The sequence below is a fragment of the Canis aureus genome, chromosome 4 (genome assembly GCF_053574225.1).
Source record: "Canis aureus isolate CA01 chromosome 4, VMU_Caureus_v.1.0, whole genome shotgun sequence".
Lineage (NCBI taxonomy): Eukaryota > Metazoa > Chordata > Mammalia > Carnivora > Canidae > Canis > Canis aureus.
This window is the reverse complement of record NC_135614.1, coordinates 3,204,327-3,227,276: the sequence shown is the minus strand read 5'-3', so window position 1 is coordinate 3,227,276 and position 22,950 is coordinate 3,204,327. Positions and strand designations below refer to the sequence as shown.

At 36.1% G+C, this 22,950-nt stretch overlaps 1 long non-coding RNA gene across 21 annotated transcripts in view; it reads left to right on the top strand.

The window, feature by feature from the left end:
* The first annotated feature begins 16,954 nt into the window (after nucleotides 1-16,954).
* Nucleotides 16,955-22,950, top strand: part of LOC144312061 (uncharacterized) — a 123,838-nt gene continuing 117,842 nt past the window's right edge. For 19 of the 21 annotated variants that reach the window (XR_013377495.1, XR_013377489.1, XR_013377499.1 and 16 more), the window contains exons 1-2: nucleotides 16,961-17,082; nucleotides 21,019-21,157. This is a non-coding gene — a long non-coding RNA (uncharacterized LOC144312061). Of the gene's footprint in view, nucleotides 17,083-18,756; nucleotides 18,879-21,018; nucleotides 21,158-22,950 lie in introns of all 21 variants that reach the window. The other 2 variants (XR_013377487.1, XR_013377497.1) reach the window with 2 other exon arrangements.

Genomic DNA, 22,950 nt, shown 5'->3' with positions numbered 1-22,950 from the left:
TCATCAAAAACCTCCCAGGGCACAAAAGTCCAGGGCCAGATGGCTTCCCAGGGGAATTCTATCAAATGTTTAAAGAAGAAACAAAACCTATTCTACTAAAACTGTTTTGAAAGATAGAAAGGGATGGAATACTTCCTACCTCATTTAGGGAGGCCAACATCACCTTAATTCCAAAACCAGACTAAAACCCCACCAAAGAGGAGAATTATAGATCAATATCCCTGCTGAACACAGATGCAAAAATTCTCAACAAGATACTAGCCAATAGGATCCAACAGCACATTAAGAAGATTATTCACCATGACCAAGTGGGATTTATCCCCAGGATGCAAGGCTGTTTCAACACTTGTAAAGCAATCAACCTGATAAATCATATCAACAAGAGGAAAAGCAAGAACCATATGATCCTCTCAATAGATGCAGAGAAAGCATTTGACAAAATACAGCATCCATTCCTGATCAAAACTCTTCAGAGTGCAGGGATAGAGGAAACATTCCTCAGCATCTTAAAAGCCATCTATGAAAAGCCCACAGCAAATATCTTCTCAATGGGGAAACACTGGGTGCCTTTCCCCTGAGATCAGAAACATGACAGGGATGTCCACTCTCACCACTGCCATGTTGAATAACATGGTACTAGAAGTCCTAGCCTCAGCAATCAGGCAACAAAAAGAAATAAAAGGGCATTCAATTGGCAAAGAAGAAGTCAAACTCTCCTTCTTCACAGATGACATGACACTATATAGAAAACCCAAACAACTCCACCCAAAGATTACTAGAAATCATACAGCAATTCAGCATTATGGCAGGATACAAAATCAGTGCCCTGAAATCAGTGATATTTCTATACACTCACAATGAGACTGAAGAAAGAGAAATTAAGGAATCCATCCCATTTAAAATTGCACCCAAAAACATAAGATACCTAGGAATAAACATAATCAAACAGGTAAAGTTTCTATACCTCAAAACTACAGAACACTTCTGAAAGAAATTGAGAAAGACACAAAGAGATGGAAAAATATTCCATGCTCATGGATTGGCAGAATTAATATTGTGAAAATGTCGATGTTACCCAGGGCAATTTACACGTTTAATGCAATCCCTATCAAAATACCATGGACTTTCTTCAGAGAGTTGGAACAAATCGTCTTATGATTTGTGTGGAATCAGAAAAGACCCCAAATAGCCAGGGGAATATTGAAAAATAAAACCTGAGCTGGGGGCATCACAATGACAGATTTCAGGTTGTACTACAAAGCTGTGATCATCAAGACAGTGTGGTACAGGCACAAAAACAGACACATAGATCAATGGAACAGAATAGAGAACCCAGAAATGGGCCCTCAACTCTATGGTCAACTAATATTCGACAAAGCAGGAAAGACTATCCACTGAAAAAAGACCACTCTCTTTTACCATACACAAAGATAAACTCAAAATGGATGAAAGATCTAAATGTGAGACAAGATTCCATCAAAATCCTAGAGGAGAACACAGGCAACACCCTTTTGGAACTTGGCCACAGCAACTTCTTGCAAGATACATATATGAAGGAAAGGGAAACAAAAGCAAAAATTAACTATTGGGACTTCATCAAGAGAAAAAGCTTCTGCACAGCAAAAAAAAAAACAGTCAACAAAACTAAAAGGCAACCTACAGAATGGGAGAAGATATTTGCAAATGACATATCAGATAAAGGGCAGGTAGCCAAGAACTTATTAAACTCAACAGCAAAGAAACAAACAATCCCATCATGAAATGAACAGAAGACATCAACAGACATTTCTCCAAAGAAGACATGGACATGGCCCACAAGCACATGAGAAAATGCTCCGCATCACTTGCCATCAGGGAAATACAAATCAAAACCACAGTGAGATACCACCTCACACCAGTGAGAATGGGGAAAAGTAACAAGGCAGGAAACCACAAATGTTGGAGAGGATGCGGAGAAAAGGGAACCCTCTTACACTGTCGGTGGGAATGTGAACTGGTGCAGCCCCTCTGGAAAACTGTGTGGAGGTTCCTCAAAGAGTTAAAAATAGATCTGCCCCAGGACCTAGCAATTGCACTACTGGGGGTTTACCCCACAGATACAGATGCAGTGAAACGCCGGGACACCTGCACCCCGATGTTTCTAGCAGCAATGGCCACAATAGCCAAACTGTGGAAGGAGCCTTGGTGTCCATTGAAAGATGAATGGATAAAGAAGATGTGGTCTATATATACAATGGAATATTCCTCAGCCATTAGAAATGACAAATACCCACCATTTACTTCGACGTGGATGGAACTAGAGAGTATTATGCTGAGTGAAGTAAGTCAGAGAAGGACAAACATCATATGATCTCATTCATTTGGGAATATAAAAAGTAGTGAAAGAGAATATGGGGGAAAGGAGAGAAAATGAGTGGGAAATCTTAGTGAGGCCGACAGAACATGAGAGACACCTAACTCTGGGAAAGGAACAAGGGGTAGTGGAAGGGGAAGTGGATGGGGCGATGGTGTGACTGGGTGACAGGCACTGAGGGGGGCACTTGACCGGATCAGCACTGGGTGTTATGCTATATGTTGGCAAATAGAACTCCAATTTAAAAAATCCAAAAAAAAAAAAAAAAAGAAAAAAGAAAAAGAAAGAAAAGAAATGCTAGCTGTGCTAAATCTCTCTTAATAAACATCTTATATTGAGTCAGGAATAAATAATGCTTTAAACCTCTTAAATCCTGTGTGTTTCAAGAGTCAAGTTAACATGTTGCACATTCTCTTAAGTGCTTATCTTCTTTGTTTTTCTTTACTGAGATAAAAATGGACCCCAGACAGAGAACAAAAGGTGTCTTCTTCCATTCCTTTCATAGTAGCAAAACCCAACCTCCCTTCCCACCATGTTTTCAGGGCTGATGATTCACTTCTGTTCTCTTTAATTTTCTGTAAATTAGAGTTCAGCATTGTAGAAAGGGAGAAATTTTTATAAAGACTCTGCAACACAAGACCAAATTGAGGTGGGTACTGTGGAGAGCCCTAAGAGCAGTAGAAAATTAATGCAAATACATATATATTTTTAAGATTATATTTTTTATTTATTCAGAGAGAGAGAGGCAGAGTCACAGGCCGAGGGAGAAGCAGGCTCCATGCAGGGAGCCCAATGTGGGATTCAATCCCGGGTCTCCAGGATCACACCCCAGGCTGCAGGAGGTGCTAAACCACTGCGCCACCGGGGCTGCCCTGCAAATATATTTTGATTCTACTAACGTGCAAAGCATTATCCAGTGTTTCCAATTAATCATTGTGCATAGTAATTCTAGTTAATGGTGTACATCTGCCTTCTTTAGAAACTTTTTTATTAGGCAACATAGGGTGTCAAATCAAATCAGCATTATAAGAACCATAGATCTAACCACTATTTTATCATTAATGCAAAGGAAGTGTAATTTTAAGAAACTGAGAGAAATGTGAAGAAGCCTGAGACCAACAATGCAGGTTCCTTCTCTTCGTCCATTACTACTTGCTCTATTTAAAAACTAACATGTGAAGGTCTAAGGGATGCATGAGGGCATCACTTGCACAAAGTGAACCCTTTGGTATGGACCATCTCCTTTTAATATTGCATTAACCTTAGGGTGCCTGGGTGGCTCAGTTGGTTAAAAACCCAACTCTTGATTTCTGCTTAGGTCATGATCTCTCGGTTGTGATATCGAGCCCCATGTCAGGCTCCAGGCTTCCCTACACATCCCACCCTACTCTCGCACACACACTCTCTCTCTCTTTAAAAGAAAATGAATATATAGGTATATTCTGCTGAAAGCATTCCATAGATAAGGATTCTCCCATGGACTCCCCCTTGTCTAATGGTAGAAATATCAACAGTGCTCTGTCATTCACCTCTTTGTAAGGGGATTTGACCCCATTATCTCCTCTTTTTTTCTTTTCCAGGAATTCCCTGTAAAGAAGAAATAGACTGCAGACCTTCCACTAACACTTTTCTTTCCAACCATAAAATATCTCTTCCTTCTCAAAAGTTCGAACTAATCAAATGTTTTATTGTAAAATAACTATAGAGACATAACAATTTTGAAAATCACAAAAAACACTGAGAAAAAAAAAAGTGAGGAAATCCACACATCTACATCTAGGGATAACTGGTAATATATCCTCTAAAGCTTGTGTATATGTAAATTTGCTTTCTACTTATCATTAAGTTGTAAGCGTTTTCTATGACATCAAATTTCATTGCATAGTGTTCCAATGTATAAACCTTTTATCTCTCATCATTTTCTCTGCCAAAATTGAGTTGGTTTCCAATATAACTTGTTTATGCTAATATAACATTTTATTGAGGATTTTTAACCATTTATCTCTGGGTACCTCTGGTTATCTAATTTGACAAATTCCTATATGACATATGCACAGTAAATGAGTTTTAATTACATATTGTGGAAGGTTCATATAAATCTATACCACCACAACACTACGGTGGTGCCATTGCACTATAACTGTTTTATAACTGCATATTATTTTTTAAATATCTAAACAACTAGAATGTTTATGTTATACAATATTCCATTTATTTGGTTAGTGATATAGTAAATTATTTTAAATATATATTTTTATTCTTATATTTGAAAAGTGTGGATTATTATTTTATTCATGGCTTTCCCTAAATGTTCCTTAAAGATACTCCACCAATTTCATACCAATATGAAGAAATACCTCATTCTTAAGAATAAATAGAAAAATTATAATAAGCAATGTTTTATAATATCAAATGTCTTTAAAACAGTACATTTTGTAATAAAATTGCATGTTTATACATAATTAATTGTATGTAATTATATATAGTGTATTTATATATCATAAATTATATTTATCTAATAGTTTTGGATATATTATACATTGTATTATGTATTTTATATGTGATGTTTTATAAGAATATTAAATATAAATTATGTAAATATTGCTGTTTACATAATTTGAATGTATGAATGAATATTATATATTTAATAGTTTATAAATATTAATTTTATATAATATATACTATATAAAATATATTGCTTTGAGGGGTACCTGAGTAGCTCAGTCAGTTAAGAGTCTGCCTTTGGCTCAGATCATGATCCCAGGGTCCTGGGATCAAGCCCCACATTGGGCTCCCTGCTTAGCAGGCCATTTGCTTCTCCCTCTCCCTCTGCCCCTCCCCAGATCTCTCCCCATACCCCTGCTTGTGTTCATGTTCTCGCTCTCTCAAATAAATAAAATCTTTTAAAAAAATATTGGTTTGAAAAAATATTTCAAGTATTTGTCAACTTAGTTGCTGTGTAAATTGATTCATGGTGTTTTTGTGTATACACACATTTTCAAATTTGCATATATTTAAATATATAATTGTGGAGGCTGAGAAAACTAAGGCCATTTCACTTTAAGTTCAGTGTTAGCACAAGTACAGCCATCCCAGGCCCCTGTGAATAAGAGCTAAAATTTACATTACTTCAGTTACAGGAAGAAAACTGTTTACAGCTTAATGTCCTAGAAAGCCCCATATTAGAATAAGAACAGAGCCCAAGCCAAGGGCAGGAAGCCCCTATTAGAATAGGAACAGAGCCCAAGCCAAGAGCAGGAAGCCCCTATTAGAAAAAGAACAGAGCTCAATGCCTTTGAAGGCCCCAAATCAAATTGTAAACAGAACTTGAAGAATTGCTCCAGCCCTTCTGGAGGGCCCCCTAGACCAGTCCTTAAAACTAAGCTGAAACCCACCTCGGGGGTCCAAGTCCCTGCTCCCCTGTGTCGGGTATACTTGGACCCAAGCTCGAGCTTGTAAATAAATCCTAGTGTGTTTGCATCGGTGTCGGCTCCTTGGTGGTTTCTTGGATTCGCAATCTTGGGCACAACAATAATTTTATAGTTTTTTCTGTGAATTTCTTCCTTAAAATCATTCCAGTTAAATTAACTTATAAATGTTATGATTTTCTTTGAGTTATAGCATTGATTTATTCTTCATAATGTTGATAATTCTTTGGAAATGATGTTGGAGAATATTTTCCCAGTATTATTACAATATATTTAACGAAGTTGTTATTACAGCACTGCTTATAACAGGCTGGCTATCATTGTTATAAAATAACCCTTTTTATATAGTTGTGTTTTTTCCTGTAATTTTTCTGTTCTGTTTCACTATCTATGTGTGCAGAAGCTCCATAGCATGGATAATTGCTGCTTATTAAATATTCAATATCTGGTATTAAAACTTGTCATTGCTTTTCCAAATTTTGTAAGGTATTTATAACTCTGTTGAGGAAATTTAGAATTACTTGGTCATGTTTCTTTTCTTTCTCACCATTAAGATTTTGTTTGAACTTCTATTAAATTTCTGAATTGGAGGTGAAAAATTGCAAAATGGAAACAGTAAAAACCCTGATTGGGTTCAGATTTCATCTAGTTTCCTGCCAGAGGATGAACTGGATAAAAATTGAGAGAGTATGAAATTTGAAGTCATAATTGGTTTTCCTAAAGCAAGCTAAAGATGCTTTTCCAAACTCTCAATTGTAAACTCAGGCAAAGGGAGGAGTGCAGATTCATTGTTTGATAAAGACCTGCATTCTAGATCAAACTGTTCCCTCTTTTTCTGTGGGAGGAGGAATGAATATGAAAGAGCCCTTCAAGAGATCACCAGGTTGCTAGTGCCCTGTGGTGTATGCATGTGTGAAGGGGAAGAGAGCCAACCATTAACCAGGAAGCAGCTAACTCTGGATGATGTGGTTAAGTATGCCTTTCTTCATATCATTATATCATCAAGGGTACTGGATCCCAGAAGAGAGAAATAACCTTTTTCAAGTAGAGATCAACATCCCTTTGCTGAAGAATCATACACATTTCAGGAATTTTAGACAAAAGTTAAGGACAATGCATTTTAAATTTTAAGTTAGGAATGATTTATTTTAAAAGTACAAAAAGGGTAATCCTAAAAGACAAATTAATTTTTCTATGTCAAAACTGAAAACCACTCCTGTTGATTCAAATGCTTCAGAAAGTAAAGGTATTTTTTACACATATAATAGACACAATATTGTTTCTACAATATACTTTAGAGCTACTACAAATTGATACATTAATAAAATGGGTAAAAATATAAACATAAAATCCACAAGAAAGTCAACAAGAAGATTCAATAAACATAAAAACATGTTCAAGCTTGGTTATGATTAGGAACCCTGAAATTACTAACAAAATTAAATAGTAGTTTTCACATACTGGTTTTAAAAAATTAAAATGTGTGATAGTGCTAAGGGTTGGTGGACAGTGTAGCCTGTGGGGAATCATTATGATGGTGTCTCCACCTCGGAGGTATAACCATAAATCTATAACCATAATCTATCAAAAAAATCACATGTATACACTAAGATATACAGCAGCATCCATAACAGCATTGTTAGTAATTGTAAAAAATTATTTTAAAAATCGAGACCCCACCAATTTGCAACTGAATAAACAAGTTGTACCTTCTCAAGGAAAACTTTGCAAAGGAAAAACGAATACCTTAGAAAGACTGTTTTAACGTGCAAAACTCTTACACACATGCTTTTGAAAGATAACAATGAAATTGAGATTGCATGCGGTATTATCCTCTTGAAACAAGAATTAAAATAGAAAAAAATCACGTTAAATGTAAGAGTTTTGTTTCATACTCATCTCATTTTTTAGCAAATGTTCTTTATTTCAACTCAACATGTAACCAACAGTGTTGATCTGCCAGGGAGGCAACAGGAGGTGGTGGGAACGTGAATATACAATGAATATGTTACTGTAGTGACATAGATTTATTCTTAAATTCTATGTCTTGTTAGAGAATTAGTTTTCCTGACTATCTGGAATCTTCTCTGTTCTCATAACATTCCCCCTAGGCTGAATTCATGCCAGCTGGAAATCTCCACTTGGCCCTCATCAAAGTTAAGTCGTTGAGGATTGACTTCCTGTGATTTTCTCAAGGGAACAGCACAAGTGTCATTTTGTCTACTTTCCTGCCAACCAACCATCTGATTTGCTGGAAAGCTGAATGTCACAGTGCTTGAAAAGTAGTTTCCATTCCCAGAACCTCTGCTACTTGTCCTCAGTGTCTCCATCCCCACCCCCTCCCCTCCCCACCACCTCCCCACCACCACTTCTAATCCTCTAAAAATCCTTCCCTGCTTATTTCAAAGTACTTCCTTTAGAGGCTTCCTTCTCTATCAGTTAATAAAGATAAAACTCCCTTTCAGGTTTCCTTGTCTGAAACAACTTCTTATGCATTTTTTGTATCTTAATTTTTTCATAATAAATAAATACAATTTTCTAATTAAAAGAGTCAGTTGGCAATTCCTTTATGTCCAATACTTTTCTGTGAGGAGGGGAATGGTAATCAGGGATAGATTACAATTGCTGCTCCTTGATTACCCTCACGTTTTCCAAAAGCTCTTCCTTCACTCTCCTCCAAGTAGCTACCTTGGTTTCTCTCCTTCCCTCAGCAAACTGTCACAGGCATTGGAAGAGTAATGCAGACCAGATACTGTCAGGGCTGATTTCTGTAGCCTGGCAATGTGGTTGTGGGTAAAATGTGTAATCCTTACTAATCCAAGTGTCTGCAGTAGAAATGTAACTGACTAGACCAGTGTGCATGAGTGAGAAAATGCATTAATTCCCATGCAGTGTGCTCTCTGTCCTTAGATTTAGTTCTAAGAACATTTCCTACAGGGCTGTTCACTGCATTTTATTATTGAATACTTTCAGCTCCAGATGAAACATATTGAAGTGTGAAATGGTCAATTATAACTGGATAAACAAAATCGCTTGGATAAAATATTGTTAAGCTGTGTGGCTGGCTGTTTAGAGTTCATTTCTCTTTACCTGAAGACAGAGTGTATAGGGAGTACAATGGTTTGGCACATTAGGAAGATGATTTTATGAACAAATTCACAGTTGCCAAGACCAAAAGACCTTATAAGACAATTTCATGCTGAGTTGTTTAAAACCAATTTCAAATCAAACATTTCATAACTTTCCTACTTTGCAAACACCTTCCAAAGTTTGAATTCCTGTGAGGTAGACCTTGCATGATTTATTTCTCCTTTAATTCCTTTGGGGAATTAATTTGACCTGTGGAAATACTCTCAAACATTCATACTGATAAAGATAGATTCAGGAGAGGCTATGAAGAATATAACTTTAAATGTCTTTCAAAACATAACCCTGAACCTTGAAATACATATCACACTTTGATGCATACCCTGTGTTTGCTAAAATATCATTTGTAAAATCTGTGATTCCCCCATTGCCTGAGGGTTCCACCAAGTATCTTATTTGGGATTCTCTAGCTGATGGACCTATTAAGAAGTGCCTCTCTCACAGTGTATTAGAAATAGTTCTGGAGTACTTTATTCCTATAAGTCATAGAAGGTTTGCATTTCTGACAGTATAAGCTGGTATTTTCTGAGACATCTGTTCTGCAATTCGAATTTTTTGTCGGGCTAGTTTTACACAAGATTGAGAAGCAAATGAACTTTCTTCTTATAAATCTACTCTTTCTTCAGGTATAATCTGTCAAATTTCACATACTCCCAGTTAGTAATCTTTGTGGAGTTTTGTAGAGTTTAATGCCTAGGAGATCTAGGAATGTAAAGACCTAATGCAAACCATGGCTATCATCTCTTTGATGTTTTGAAAGAGATTTGTGAGCAAGCAGCAGTGGCAAATAGAACTACTTTCCCCATGTGTTGGCTTCTTTGCCAGCCTCCAAAACTCTGGATCTACTACCATCACTGGCAGAAACACAGTTAAGGTTACTGTAGTGTCTAGCTCAGGCGGAGATGAGAACCAGAGCATTGAAGAGAGAGGGGGAGAAAGGAGGAAAGAAAGAGGACACAGAAGAGAGACAAAGACATAAAATGACCAGTGAAGAAAGAGATGGGGGCTGCTGGGGTGCAATTAGAATTGGAGTTGTTTGTGAAATAAACAGAAAAGAATTGGTTACTAGTCATACTCATTCACGGTCCTTAGCAAATTGTCCATCACTTAGAATTTTCTTTTTTAAAAATAGCAAATTGTCCATCACTTAGAATTTTCTTTTTTAAAAATTTATTTATTTATTTATTTATTTACGAAAGAGAGAGAGAAGAAGCAGGCAGAGGGGCAGAGGTAGAGGGAGAAGCAGACTCCCCACTGAGCATGGAGCTGGGGATCATGAGCTGAAGGCAGAGCACCTGAGCTGAAGGCAGAGCCTTAACCACTGAGCAACTCAGGTACTCCATACACAGGATTTTCTTGAGATGAAGCCTAGAGCAGGATGAGAAGAACCCTACAGATCCTTTTCCTAGCTGTCAAAGAGGTCTGCTGAAGATTGTTCAGATGCTAAGATGTTGAGGTAATCTCAGAACTCTGTGTTTATATATGGTGATTTCAAGTTCACCAGAAAAGCTTGTGATGAAATATCTTAAATATTGGAAATAAAAATGTCTTTTTTAAAAAGCAAATTAACTTAGATCAAAAATAAAACCTAGTTTTGAATTTTATATCGTTATTCACCCAGGATCATTTCTGATTTTCAGCCAACAGCCAGTCCATTAACTTGTTGCCAAAAGAATTACTTCTGCAAATATTGTGGGCAAGCCATGTATATGTGCACATTTGCTCTGCGTGTGTGCACATGAGCAAATAGGATTTGGAAAGGAGAAAAAGAACAATTTGTCACTTTTTTCCTATATCCCCTTGCATAGGAAAAGAGGAAATATGCAAGACTGACCTTGAAAGTCTGAAATTTTCTCCCTGGAAATTATCTTCACTTTTTAAATAGATGCTTATGCCTTCATGACTTAACCTTTCTTCAGCTCAGAAAAAATAAAATATATTGAAATATAAAAGGACTAAAGCTTGGTTTATGAAATAGGAAAATTTTACTTAAAAATCTTATATTTTAGAGTAAAATCAACAATTTTTAAAAGTAAAGCAAATCTTAAATTGAAGTCTGGCTTTTCCCTTTTTTTTTTTTTTTCCTGTTTCTGGAAATATAGCTAACATTTATTACTCTTCATTTATAAACAAGTTCAGTATACTTAATAAACTACAAATTTTGAACTTTCACAAATCTATGTGGAACACAAAGATACTAGTTTTGTCCAACCACAAAGTTAACTTTGCACTGATTGAGGGCACTCTGGTATAACAAGTTTAGGGAAATTTTAAAGTTGAGAAATTGTATTGTCAAATTCAGTGGGGTTTCTAGTTCAACCAAAAGGTAATGTTTTTTCTTGATAGCCATTTGGAGCAATTTGGATAATGTACTTCTCTATATCATGTAATTTGGTCAAGGGATTAGAAAATTCAATGAACATCCTGTTCTGGATCCCCGGGTAGAATTGATATACCCATATACTATGAAATAAAGTTTTTAGAAGGAAGATTTTATCAAAGAAAACTGTGTGTGTTACTATCCAAAGAAGGCAAATTGATACTAGATAGCAAATATTCTAACAAAAGCATTGATAAAATCTTTTTCCTGGCTTATCCATTTGCTCTTGATAAATTTGGCAATAGATAGATAGATAGATCACATTTCTTTGCTTGCTGTGGCATGAGGGTAAAGAAGGTGCCAGAAAAAAATCACAGCAGCAACCTGTGTCTCGCATTTACCCCAGGAGTAGCATGATGCTGAAATATGGTATTAAATACATGAGCAGTCAATGGAAAACCAGCACTTCCAGAGAGCGATGGAAATGAATGAAAGACAAATCTTCTTTTGACATTTCTATTACCTTTCTACCTCCTCTTAATTTTACTCTTCCTCAGTGTGGAATGATAAATATTGATGTCAACAAGTTGCCATGTATTTCCATATCCAAAGATGTGCCATTCATCAAACTCTTGCTTATGATCCAGCTGATGCAAGATCTACACACCAAGAAAAGGATAATTTATCATAAGAATGAAGAATAGAGGGCAGCCCGGTGGCTCAACAGTTTAGCGCATCCTTCAGTCCAGAGCGTGATCCTGGAGCCCCGGGGTCGAGTCCCACATCAGGCTCCCTGTGTGGAGCCTGCTCCTCCCTCTGCCTGTGTTTGTGCCTCTCTCCCCACCTCTCTCTCTCTCTCTCTCTCTCTAGTGTTCACAAATTCCTTTATTTTTTTATAATAAATTTATTTTTTATTGGTGTTCAATTTACCAACATACAGAATAACACCCAGTGCTCATCCCGTCAAGTGCCCCCCTCAGTGCCCGTCACCCACTCACCCCAGCTCCCCGCCCTCCTCCCCTTCCACCGCCCCTAGTTCGTTTCCCAGAGTTAGGAGTCTTTATGTTCTGTCTCCCTTTCTGATATTTCCCACACATTTCTTCTCCCTTCCCTTATATTCCCTTTCACTATTATTTATATTCCCCAAATGAATGAGAGCATATAATGTTTGTCCTTCTCTGATTGACTTACTTCACTCAGCATAACACCCTCCAGTTCCATCCACGTTGAAGCAAATGGTGGGTATTTGTCGTTTCTAATGGCTGAGGAATATTCCATTGTATACATAGACCACATCTTCTTTATCCACTCATCTTTCAATGGACACTGAGGCTCCTTCCACAGTTTGGCTATTGTGGACATTGCTGCTAGAAACATCGGGGTGCAGGTGACACATAGATCAATGGAACAGAATAGAGAACCCAGAAGTGGACCCTCAACTTTATGGTCAACTAATATTCTATAAAGGAGGAAGGACTATCCATTGGAAGAAAGACAGTCTCTTCAATAAATGGTGCTGGGAAAATTGGACATCCACATGCAGAAGAATGAAACTAGACCACTCTCTTGCACTATACACAAAGATAAACTCAAAATGGATGAAAGATCTAAATGTGAGACAAGATTCCATCAAAATCCTAGAGGAGAACACAGGCAACACCCTTTTTGAACTCAGCCACAGTAACTTCTTGCAAGATACATCCACGAAGGCAAAAGAAACAAAAGCAAAAATGAACTATTGGGACTTCATCAAGATAAGAAGCTTTTGCACAGCAAAGGATACAGTCAACAAAACTAAAAGACAACCTACAGAATGGGAGAAGATATTTGCAAATGATGTATCAGATAAAGGGCTAGTTTCCAAGATCTATAAAGAGCTTATTAAACTCAACACCAAAGAAACAAACAATCCAATCATGAAATGGGCAAAAGACATGAAGAGAAATCTCACAGAGGAAGACATAGACATGGCCAACATGCACATGAGAAAATGCTCTGCATCACTTGCCATCAGGGAAATACAAATCAAAACCACAATGAGATACCACCTCACACCAGTGAGAATGGGGAAAATGAACAAGGCAGGAAACCCAAATGTTGGAGAGGATGCGGAGAAAAGGGAACCCTCTTACACTGTTGGTGGGAATGTGAACTGGTGCATCCACTCTGGAAAACTGTGTGGAGGTTCCTCAAAGAGTTAAAAATAGACCTGCCCTACGACCCAGCAATTGCCCTGCTGGGGATTTACCCCAAAGATACAGATGCAATGAAATGCCGGGACATCTCTCTCTCTCTCTCTCACTCTCTCTGTGTCTCTCATGAATGAATAAATAAAATCTTAAAAAAAAAAAATGAAGAATAGAGATCATTCAAAGTAAGGCTTCAAGTCCAGTGACTAAGGACAGTGTTCACTTAAATGTCTTCAAGTAAGTTTTGTTGACTAAAGACTAATGTTCTAACAGTTTTAATTTTGAAGATAAGCTTTGAAATAAGATGACAACTCATTGGCAAACTATTTTGAGACACAGCAAGTATTTTGAGCAAAAATATAAACTTTGGGTTTATACAGAAAGGTTAAGAAAGTAGTTAAATTAGCTATTTCTTTTTACTGATTAATTGATCATTAATTCTTTCTTTTCCAATTCTTGAGTACCCTTCCCTCTGATACTGCAAAACTTTTCTAAATCATTATATCATTTTTAAATTAAATTAAATTAAATTTATTTAATGATAAATAGCATGGGACCTCTCCTTTTATGGCCTGGCTCCCAGCTGGATGATAGCTGAATGAAGTGGAGCTATCCATATGAATAATGTCCATAACAAGAATCCAGAGAAAATTGGAGAAATAAAATATATCAAGGCTATAGTATTTTATAACTGGGTTTACCAGACCTTCAGGGACTAGTTAGTTGTAATTTGGTAAAACTGTTTTAAGAAACAAGAAAATTAGGGAAACCTGTCTAACCTATTTTGCAAGTCTATAATGGTATATGTATAAAAACTTGGAAAATGAATGCATAAGAAATCATTAGACCAATTTCACTCTGAACATAAATGTAAAAATCCTAATGACATACTGGCTTACTGAAGCCATAATGTATATGAAATATGTTCTAATGATTCAAGATGAATTCCAAAGTTTCAAAAGTTACATCAGACATGGTATCAGTATCATCCACTATATTAATAGATTAAATGAAAGAAATGGTTGAAAGATAAAATAAATGCTGAAAGTAATTTATTTCTTTTTTTTTTTCTTCTTTTTTTTTTTTTTTAAGCAGGTTCCCTGCGGGAAGCCTGATGCGGGACTCGATCCCAGGATCCTGGGATCATGACCTGAGCCAAAGGCAGACGCTCAACCCCTGAGCCCCCCAGGTGCCCCAAGTAATTTATTTCTTAATCAAATTAGCCAATATTCAGTAGTCTGACAGAGTAGCAAGCCTTGGTCAGGATATTGGAAAGTGTTACTCTTCTACTTGCTGGTAGAAGATTGTAATACTCCTCAGACACAATTCTATAATACCTTCTTTTAACTCAGGAATCCTATGTCTACACACTTTAGTAGCTCTGCTTAGGAATGTTCAAAGAATAACTCTTTATAATAACAGTATTTGAAAACAAGCTAAAGATCCATTAATAAGAGATGGATAAAGTGATTTGTTGGCACAAGAGGCTAGGTGATAACTAATATGAATGTACTGGCTGTACATATGTCAACAAGAATAAATTTCAGAAACAATTTTTTTTCTGAAATGACAAAAAATTGCTGAGCAATTAATTTTGATGTTAAGGATAAAAGGCACACCCATCCTAAGATTTCATGGAGCTATTTGTATAAAGACTTTGTAAAAAGGCATGGTCAGAAAGAATCCATACTAATGTCAAGATATTGATTACCATTAAGGAGAGACAATGAGGGTTGGACAGGTATGGGTATGACTTTAATTCAATTTGCAATATCTTTTGTCTTAAGTAAAGTCTGAAACAAATAAGACAAAATGTTACCATTATATTTTACTTCTAGGTGTTAAATCAATGATGAACATTGCCTATTCTATGGATTTTCTTTTTACGAGAAGTAGTTCATAACAAAAACTATTAAAAACTAGTTTAAAACCCACACAATAACTTACATGTGCTTTTGAAATGAAATAAATTATACCACCACCATTGAATATATTATAGTTAAACTATTCAGGAAATAATTCCCTATTGACTGCCAAACTCTTAGAGTTCTTCTGACCTACATTAAAAAATATATCCAACTGCTGCATGATCATCTAAACCCCAATAACCCCACAAATAATTTTCTATATCCAAATAATGCTATTACTGTTCACTCTTCCCGATGAGACACTTCTTCCTCAGTACCTTCAACTCTTCTTCCCAACCCTCAAAGCCCAAATGTTCATGAAATACTGTTAAGTTCTATATATAAAATATTTCCAGAGCATACCATCTACACTTTCTTTCCAACCCACTTCCAGTAAAGGACATATTACATATATAACATATTCCAATTGGCCCTCTTTTAAAGGTAAAATGACTTTATAATTATTATAAAATGTAATTTATATATATAGAGAGAGGCATCTATCTATCATCTATCTTCCATATCTATCAACCTATCAAGATTTTCCAAAATAGGGCTACACTATTATAACACTATGTTAGTAGACTTTTACTCAATTTTAACAACAACAAAAAAAACCCCATGATCTGTAGCAAAAATCAAAGAGTTGCTAATTTCAGGAAAAAAAAAGGATTTTTTTTCTGTTCAACAGAGATAATTTCCTAACAACTGTTTTTTGCTAGAGTTAATGAGTGAATTATGAAAGTTGCGAGAACATGAGTGCATAGGTGTTTTAGCTACAACTTGAAACAACATCTATTCGTTCCTGTTTTCCCATTCTCGTGCCTCTGTATAGGTATATATTTTACTAAGTGCTGGGTATATAGTATAATTTACTAAGTGTATAATTACTTTAAAATAGCACTTATAACTTGCACTCTGTTTTGTAATAAAATCTCAGTATTGTAAAAGTTTATGTTTAAATTGATTCTATGTTAGTAAGCCTTCTCCACTCTTGAGTGTTTTATTTGGTCATTGCTTTTTGGACAGCATTTCATTATTTAGAAATGTCTCCCTCTTTGAGTTTGTGTGTACCTGTATTGTGTTTTCTGGATTATAATCTTCAAAATTCTGGTCATTTGTCTTTATTTTAAAGCACTGAATTTGTGTATACTTTCTCCATGGTCTCCTTTGTTACTAAAGTTGATCTTTGAATGGAAAAGATCTTCATTAAATTCTGTGCTAAGGAGTGGGCTGGGGGTAACCCGAGGCAGGCTGCGGCTCTGATTCAAGTCCTTCACCCCCACCACCCCTGCCCAAAATCATGCTCATAAAATGTGTTACGGTCTTTAACTTTGGACAATACTATCTAAGGTTTGAGCTTCCAGGGTGGTTCCTAGCAGAAATTCCCTAAGTGTGACGATTTCTGTTGTGTTCTGCATTCTTTATGAAGGCTTGTTAGATTGTAAGGGGAAAAAAAAAGTTGCAGTATGAGTTCTAACTCCCCTAGACTCTAATGTGGAACTATCTATACAGGCATCACCTCACTACTTCCAGAACCTGTCCGGTGATCCTCTTTTTATGACCTAATAAAGGTATGTTTATAGGCTTTAAGAATTATGTCATTTCCTCTCAGACAAATCTGTTTTTTCCTAAAGTCTGAGAAGACCTATGTTGGGAGATAACAGCATTTGAGGACGTGCTTTAGAAGGTGACAGTTTGAAGTCATGTTTTCAGCCTTGTTTCACTGAAGAAGAAGGTAGCTTCCATTTTAATCAGTTTTGCTATTTCCAGGGACTCTTTTTTTTTTTAAAGATTTTATTTATTTATTCATAGAAACAGAGAGAGAGAGAGAGGGAGAAACACAGGCAGAGGGAGAAGCAGGCATCATACAGAGAGTCTGATGTGGGACTCGTCCAGGGTCTCCAGGATCACGCCCTGGGCTGCAGGCGGCGCTAAACCACTGCCCCACCGGGGCTGCCCCTCCAGTGACTCTTTAAAAGAGAAGGCTCTGGAAATCCTTAGCCATAATTTATCAATTGGTTTGGGTGCTGCCGATTGATTTCTCCTTACAGAGTTCTTCTTGTCCTGTAAATTTGTATACCAACTCTGCAGTTACTTCTTCTAAGTCATCCCACACTTCTTGGCTGCTGGCAACTTTCATCACTTTGCTCTAGGGATCATTTGTTTGTGTCTTTATCATTTCCCCTTAATGTAGCACAGTGACAGTTTGCTCAAACAATATTCTTCATTTGTTAGTTAAATTTTCCATTTTTGCCTGGAATTCACTTGCATCTCTAGGAATTAGCATAATGCCTAAGAAAACCAGATCAGTGGGAGGAACTCAATGATTTTATGAATTGTTTGTATGAAGAAATTAATTGTGAGGAGGACCATAACAACATCATCATGTAACTTTGTAGTAAATATTTAATGGGTGGCTCTTAGAGAAAATTAAGGAGTCAGAAAATAGGAATTTCTAATGTAGAAGTCAAGTAAGAACTAATACTGACTGGTAGGGTTTGATTTTTTCTTCCCTCAACAACTTGTTAACTCTTTATTTTAGATGTTTTAACTGCCTCTATTTCTATTCTTAAACCATATCTTACTAAGGGCAGCCTTACTCACATTTTTTTTTTTTTTTTATTTCTTTGTTTTTGTCCATACCAGTTGCCTTAACATTCCTATTGCAAATGCTGGGACTAGAATCTGTGTCTTGCTTATTACTGACAGATGCTTCATATTCAGAGGTCTGATTTTGAGATTTTATTTTATTTTATTTTATTTTTTATTTATTCACGAGAGACACAGAGAGAGAGAGAAAGAAGTAGAGACACAGGCAGAGGGAGAAGCAGGCTCCATGCAGGAAGCCCAATGTGGGACTCGATCCTGGGTCTCCAGGATCATGCCCTGGGCTGAAGGCAGCGCTAAACCGCTGAGTCACCCCGGTGCCCAGAGGTCTGATTTTGTATCTAAACATTCCTGTCAATTGAAAAGACTAAGGCTGAATTGTCTAGGTAGAATTATAACAAATGTTGTAGTTGTTATAAAACTGATCTCTGTGGAGGCACATGAAACATTATGGTTGTGAAAAAGACAATTCACTGAATTGATGTAATTACCCCAGGAATGTTCTATGAAGTCTGTCTTGTATTCCAGCAACACTATTATCTTCTTTTTGTTTGACATAGATGCCTTTATTGTTGACCTTTAGATGGCATTCTCAAAAACTAGATACGTGTCAAATAATTACTGAAACTTACTCTGGCTTTAGTATCTGTACATGTTCTTGAATCTTTATTTCAACTTCCCCATCAAAATAACCATAATATATATAATGTTAAAACCCCAGTGGTCTAATAGGTAAGGTATATATGGTAGATGTTAATATCCAGGGTGCAAAATAGTGCATGTTTTTATTTTTTCTCTGTAGATCTACCTATTTTGAGCTTTAAGAAGTTTTCTCTCCACGGATACGTTTCTTACACTGAGTCCTATTCTAAATGCTTACTACATACTAATGCATTTAATGGTCATAAAGGATCCAAAGGATATGTAAGTGTAACCTTTATGCTGTAAATGGGGAAAGGAAACACAAAGAGATGAGAAAACCTGACTAAGGATACCCAATTAGGAAGCCCCAGGGGCCTGCAGCCTCCTGCACTAGCATCCTTGTATTATCACATCTTAGATTGGCTTTAAAAAATGTATATTCACATTATCCATTCTCTTGAATCATATCCTCCACCATTTTTAAAATTTTCCTGGTGAAGAATTTTGATTTTTATTTTGACTCACTTTATGTGGAAGCTTCCCCATGGAAATTTATCATTTTATTTATCTTTTTCATTCTCCAAATTTCATCTGTGTCCCTTATTTCATTTTTTTGTGTAAGAGAAAGGCGTTTAGGTTACAGGTATATAAGGCTCGAGTTGTAAATGTGGATAGGAAAATATTTCCCATTTAAATGTTTATATAAGAATTGATACTAATTTCTTTTTTCTCTATAGCAGCATACTTACTTATTGTGCCCTTTTCTGGTATTGTCATATTGGTAACCTGTACTAGTAACTCGTAATCATTTTAATATGGATAGAGTGATGTAGTATAGACATCTTGGCGCTAGACTGATTTACCAACTTTGTACCCACAGGATCATTGACAACTTGGCATTCTTTTACACAATAACAACCACATTGGCCATATTTCTTATAAAAATTCTTTCTTTCCCTGTTGGCCCATTTTTGTGATCTTTATCAACCTTTATTTCTTTATCATCCAACTCAATCACTCCTGCATTTCAAAGAGAGAAATTTAAACAAAGCATTATGTTTGCAGGAATAGCTAATAGGCATTTGCATAGCTCTATAATGCTGCAAACATTTTTAAAAGATTTTATTTATTTATTTATTTATTTATTTATTATTTATTTATTTATTTATTTATTTATTTGAGAAAGAGAGAGAGCACGAGTGGTGGGAAAGGACCGAGGAAGAGGGAGAAGCAGACTCAGTGCTGAGTGTGGAGCCCAACTCGGGGCTCTATCTCAGGACTCTGGGACCATGATCTGGGCTGAAAGGCAGTCACTTAACTGACTGAACCACCCAACTGCCCCTGCTGCAAGCATTTCAACATACATTTCTCTCTCATTTCACTGAAGCTTGTGAAGTTTCTAGATAGATAATGTTATTTCAGTCTGCACTGACAAGATGGTGAGCCAAACTGTATAAATGACTTAATGTCATATAGTTAATAAAAGGTTAGAATTAGAATGCAAGCCCAAATAATCTGCCTCTATGTCACATCATATGGTTCTTCATATTTCCTTCTTAACAAGTAATCAAATATAAGAAGACTTTATTGTTGCATAATGCTAAAAAAAATAGTTGCAATAATTTGAGTTTATGTAACAGTTCATCCCCTTGAAGTGATAGGTAAATAGAGAAAACAAATGGAAATGGTTTCCAGGTAGCAGGGTCTTTGGAATCAGCTAGTCCAAACATATCATGTTTCACAGATACACACACACACACACACACACACACCTGTCAACAACACTGATGATTCAGAAGAGTGTATATTTTTGAACAACTGCAATTTGGCAAAAGCTACACAATTTTTCCCAAAGAAGAAAGTTAATTAATACTCATTGAAGAAACTAATGAGGAAAAATATTCCTCAGGACTCGAAGATATTTCTGAGTTAATTTAACCTTAAGATAACAGTCTGGGTTGACCAAGTTACTCCAGGTCCGTTTAAATGGCTTATATATCAGAGTATATTTAAACCTGAATCTACTTATGACTGAAATGAATACCAACAATAGAATTCTAGTCACCACATATAGTTTTACAAGTAAGAACCAATTATGCAGTTTTATTTCAAACATCTCTGGAGCTTGAATCACTTTCATCAGATTCAGAGGAACAGTTAACTTTTGTTAGAGGAAGTGACCAAGACAGGCTACCCTGATGTGACTGGAGAGCACAAAATCCTCAGAAACCTTCTAATCTTAATATTGAGAGCTTTCCACTGCTGCAAAAACTATCATTTTTTATATCATTAAATGGATCTGAAGACTTGCAGAACAAATTCATACATGCAGATGTTTTCTTAAAGGTAATATACAAATAATTATCTCCAGTTGATATGATTATGAATGTTGTAAATTAAGTCCATTCATTATAAATTCCAGGACCACAAAGAACAGTGGAGAAAAAAGCTTTCGATGGGCGGTTGTAGTTTATCATCAAAATTCTGGCTTGGATTTGCCTCCTCAAACAAACTGAGCAAGACCTACAAGGCTCTGGGCAACCAGACACATTTGATCTCAGGTATCAGTGAGAAAGGGGATATGGTCATGATGAAAAGATCCAGGAAATACATGTAGGTGATGACATAATCCTATTTTATCTAGCTCAGCTGTGGCTTTATGTGTATTTTTTTTCCTCTGGTAAAGATGTGCTATATAAACTTATGTAGATTGAAAACTTGTGGTTTTCATTATTTGCAAATAATGCAGAAGGTCAATAACCACAGTAAATTATAATTTTCCTGAATCACATGGTTCGTCATGGGACTGAGACATTGAGAGTGACTCAAGAGGGATCCAGGTGGTCATTCACATTTTTGTGTTTGGGTGGTCACTATTTCCCTTCATCATCTTGTAAGCAATGATTCTTTGGAGATGGTATTTAGACAGTAGTCAAGATAAAAAAAAAAAGTTGAAGAGAGGAATGATTCTTAGCTGGTACACAGAAGCACGAGATCAATTAAAAAGATGATGCTCAGTGGTGATACAGATCTGCTTTGTGAACTAAACCAATATATGCTCCATAATGAAAGAATAATTTTCAAAAATCCAAAGCATTGTGGTCAAGGCTGTTTGCTGAAAGTTAAGCAACGTGTTTTCTTTTGGTAATAGACTATGTGTAGAAGCACAGAACAATTGGAAGAAATTTAGCTGCATGCAAGTCAGAGATCTGAAGAAAGACTGGAGATATTCTAGGGCAAACATCTGATTTTTTTCTATTCTTATATCAATCTATATCATGTAGGATGTCTTTTTTCACAATACATCCATTTGTAAAGATGAATGCAAATATGTAGATGAATAATAATTTTTATTTTATCTTGAGCTGGAATAGCTCAATAGCTTTGGTCATAAAGATATTCATAATATTGTCCCTTGGAGTATTTAATTCAATGGATTGGGCACTGCTTCGAAAAATCAGAAGCTCATTCTACTCTTCTTGTCTGCTAAGTTGGCAAGCACACCCTGAATGATGTTCTCAATGCAACATTATATCCTAAGGGAGGAAAGTAATGCTGTAAGAAAGGAGATGCCACATTATGAATTGCAATACATAGAAGTCATTGCAATCCTAATTATTACCTTGACTAATTTCACAGAAAATAAGCTGAGCATCTCTCTGTGTAGAAGCTTCAATTCAGTAATTATTAAATCACATGAATTTGGAAAAGTAAATAAAATCCCCTTTCAGTCAGAGTAAAACGATGCTCAGATAAAAGGAAAATCATCTACTAAATTAATAATAAGATTAGTTATGCCAAATGCAAAACCCTAAAGTATCTGCAAATATGACACCTTCTAAATATGAAATGAAAGGCTAAGCAATCCCTAAGTGGCCTGGGCTCTTTCTGTTTCTCACTGCAATTTTAATTAACACAATTCCTTGTTATTGTCTGCCTTAGGAAGAGAGAAAGTTTACTTTATAAGCTCTCCTACCCTAATTTGCAACATATGAAAAGTTTTACTGGATAGAAGTAAACCCTTTAAAGAATTCTTTTTTTTTTTTTTTTTTTTTTTTTTTTAAGATTTGCTTCATTTATTCATGAGAAACACAGAGAAGAGGCAGAGACACAGGCAGAGGGAGAAGCAGGCTCCATGCAGGGAACCCGATGCGGGACTTGATCCCAGAACTCCAGGAACATGCCCTGAGTCAAAGGCAGATGCTCAGCTGCTGAGCCACCCAGTAATCCCCATTTAAAGAATTCATCCCACTTTTAAAAACTTACTTACTGCTTTGGCCACTGAGACTTTTATTCACTGACATTTGATCAATGGTATTTAATTTATTCTTCTCCTTGGAAACATATTTTTAAA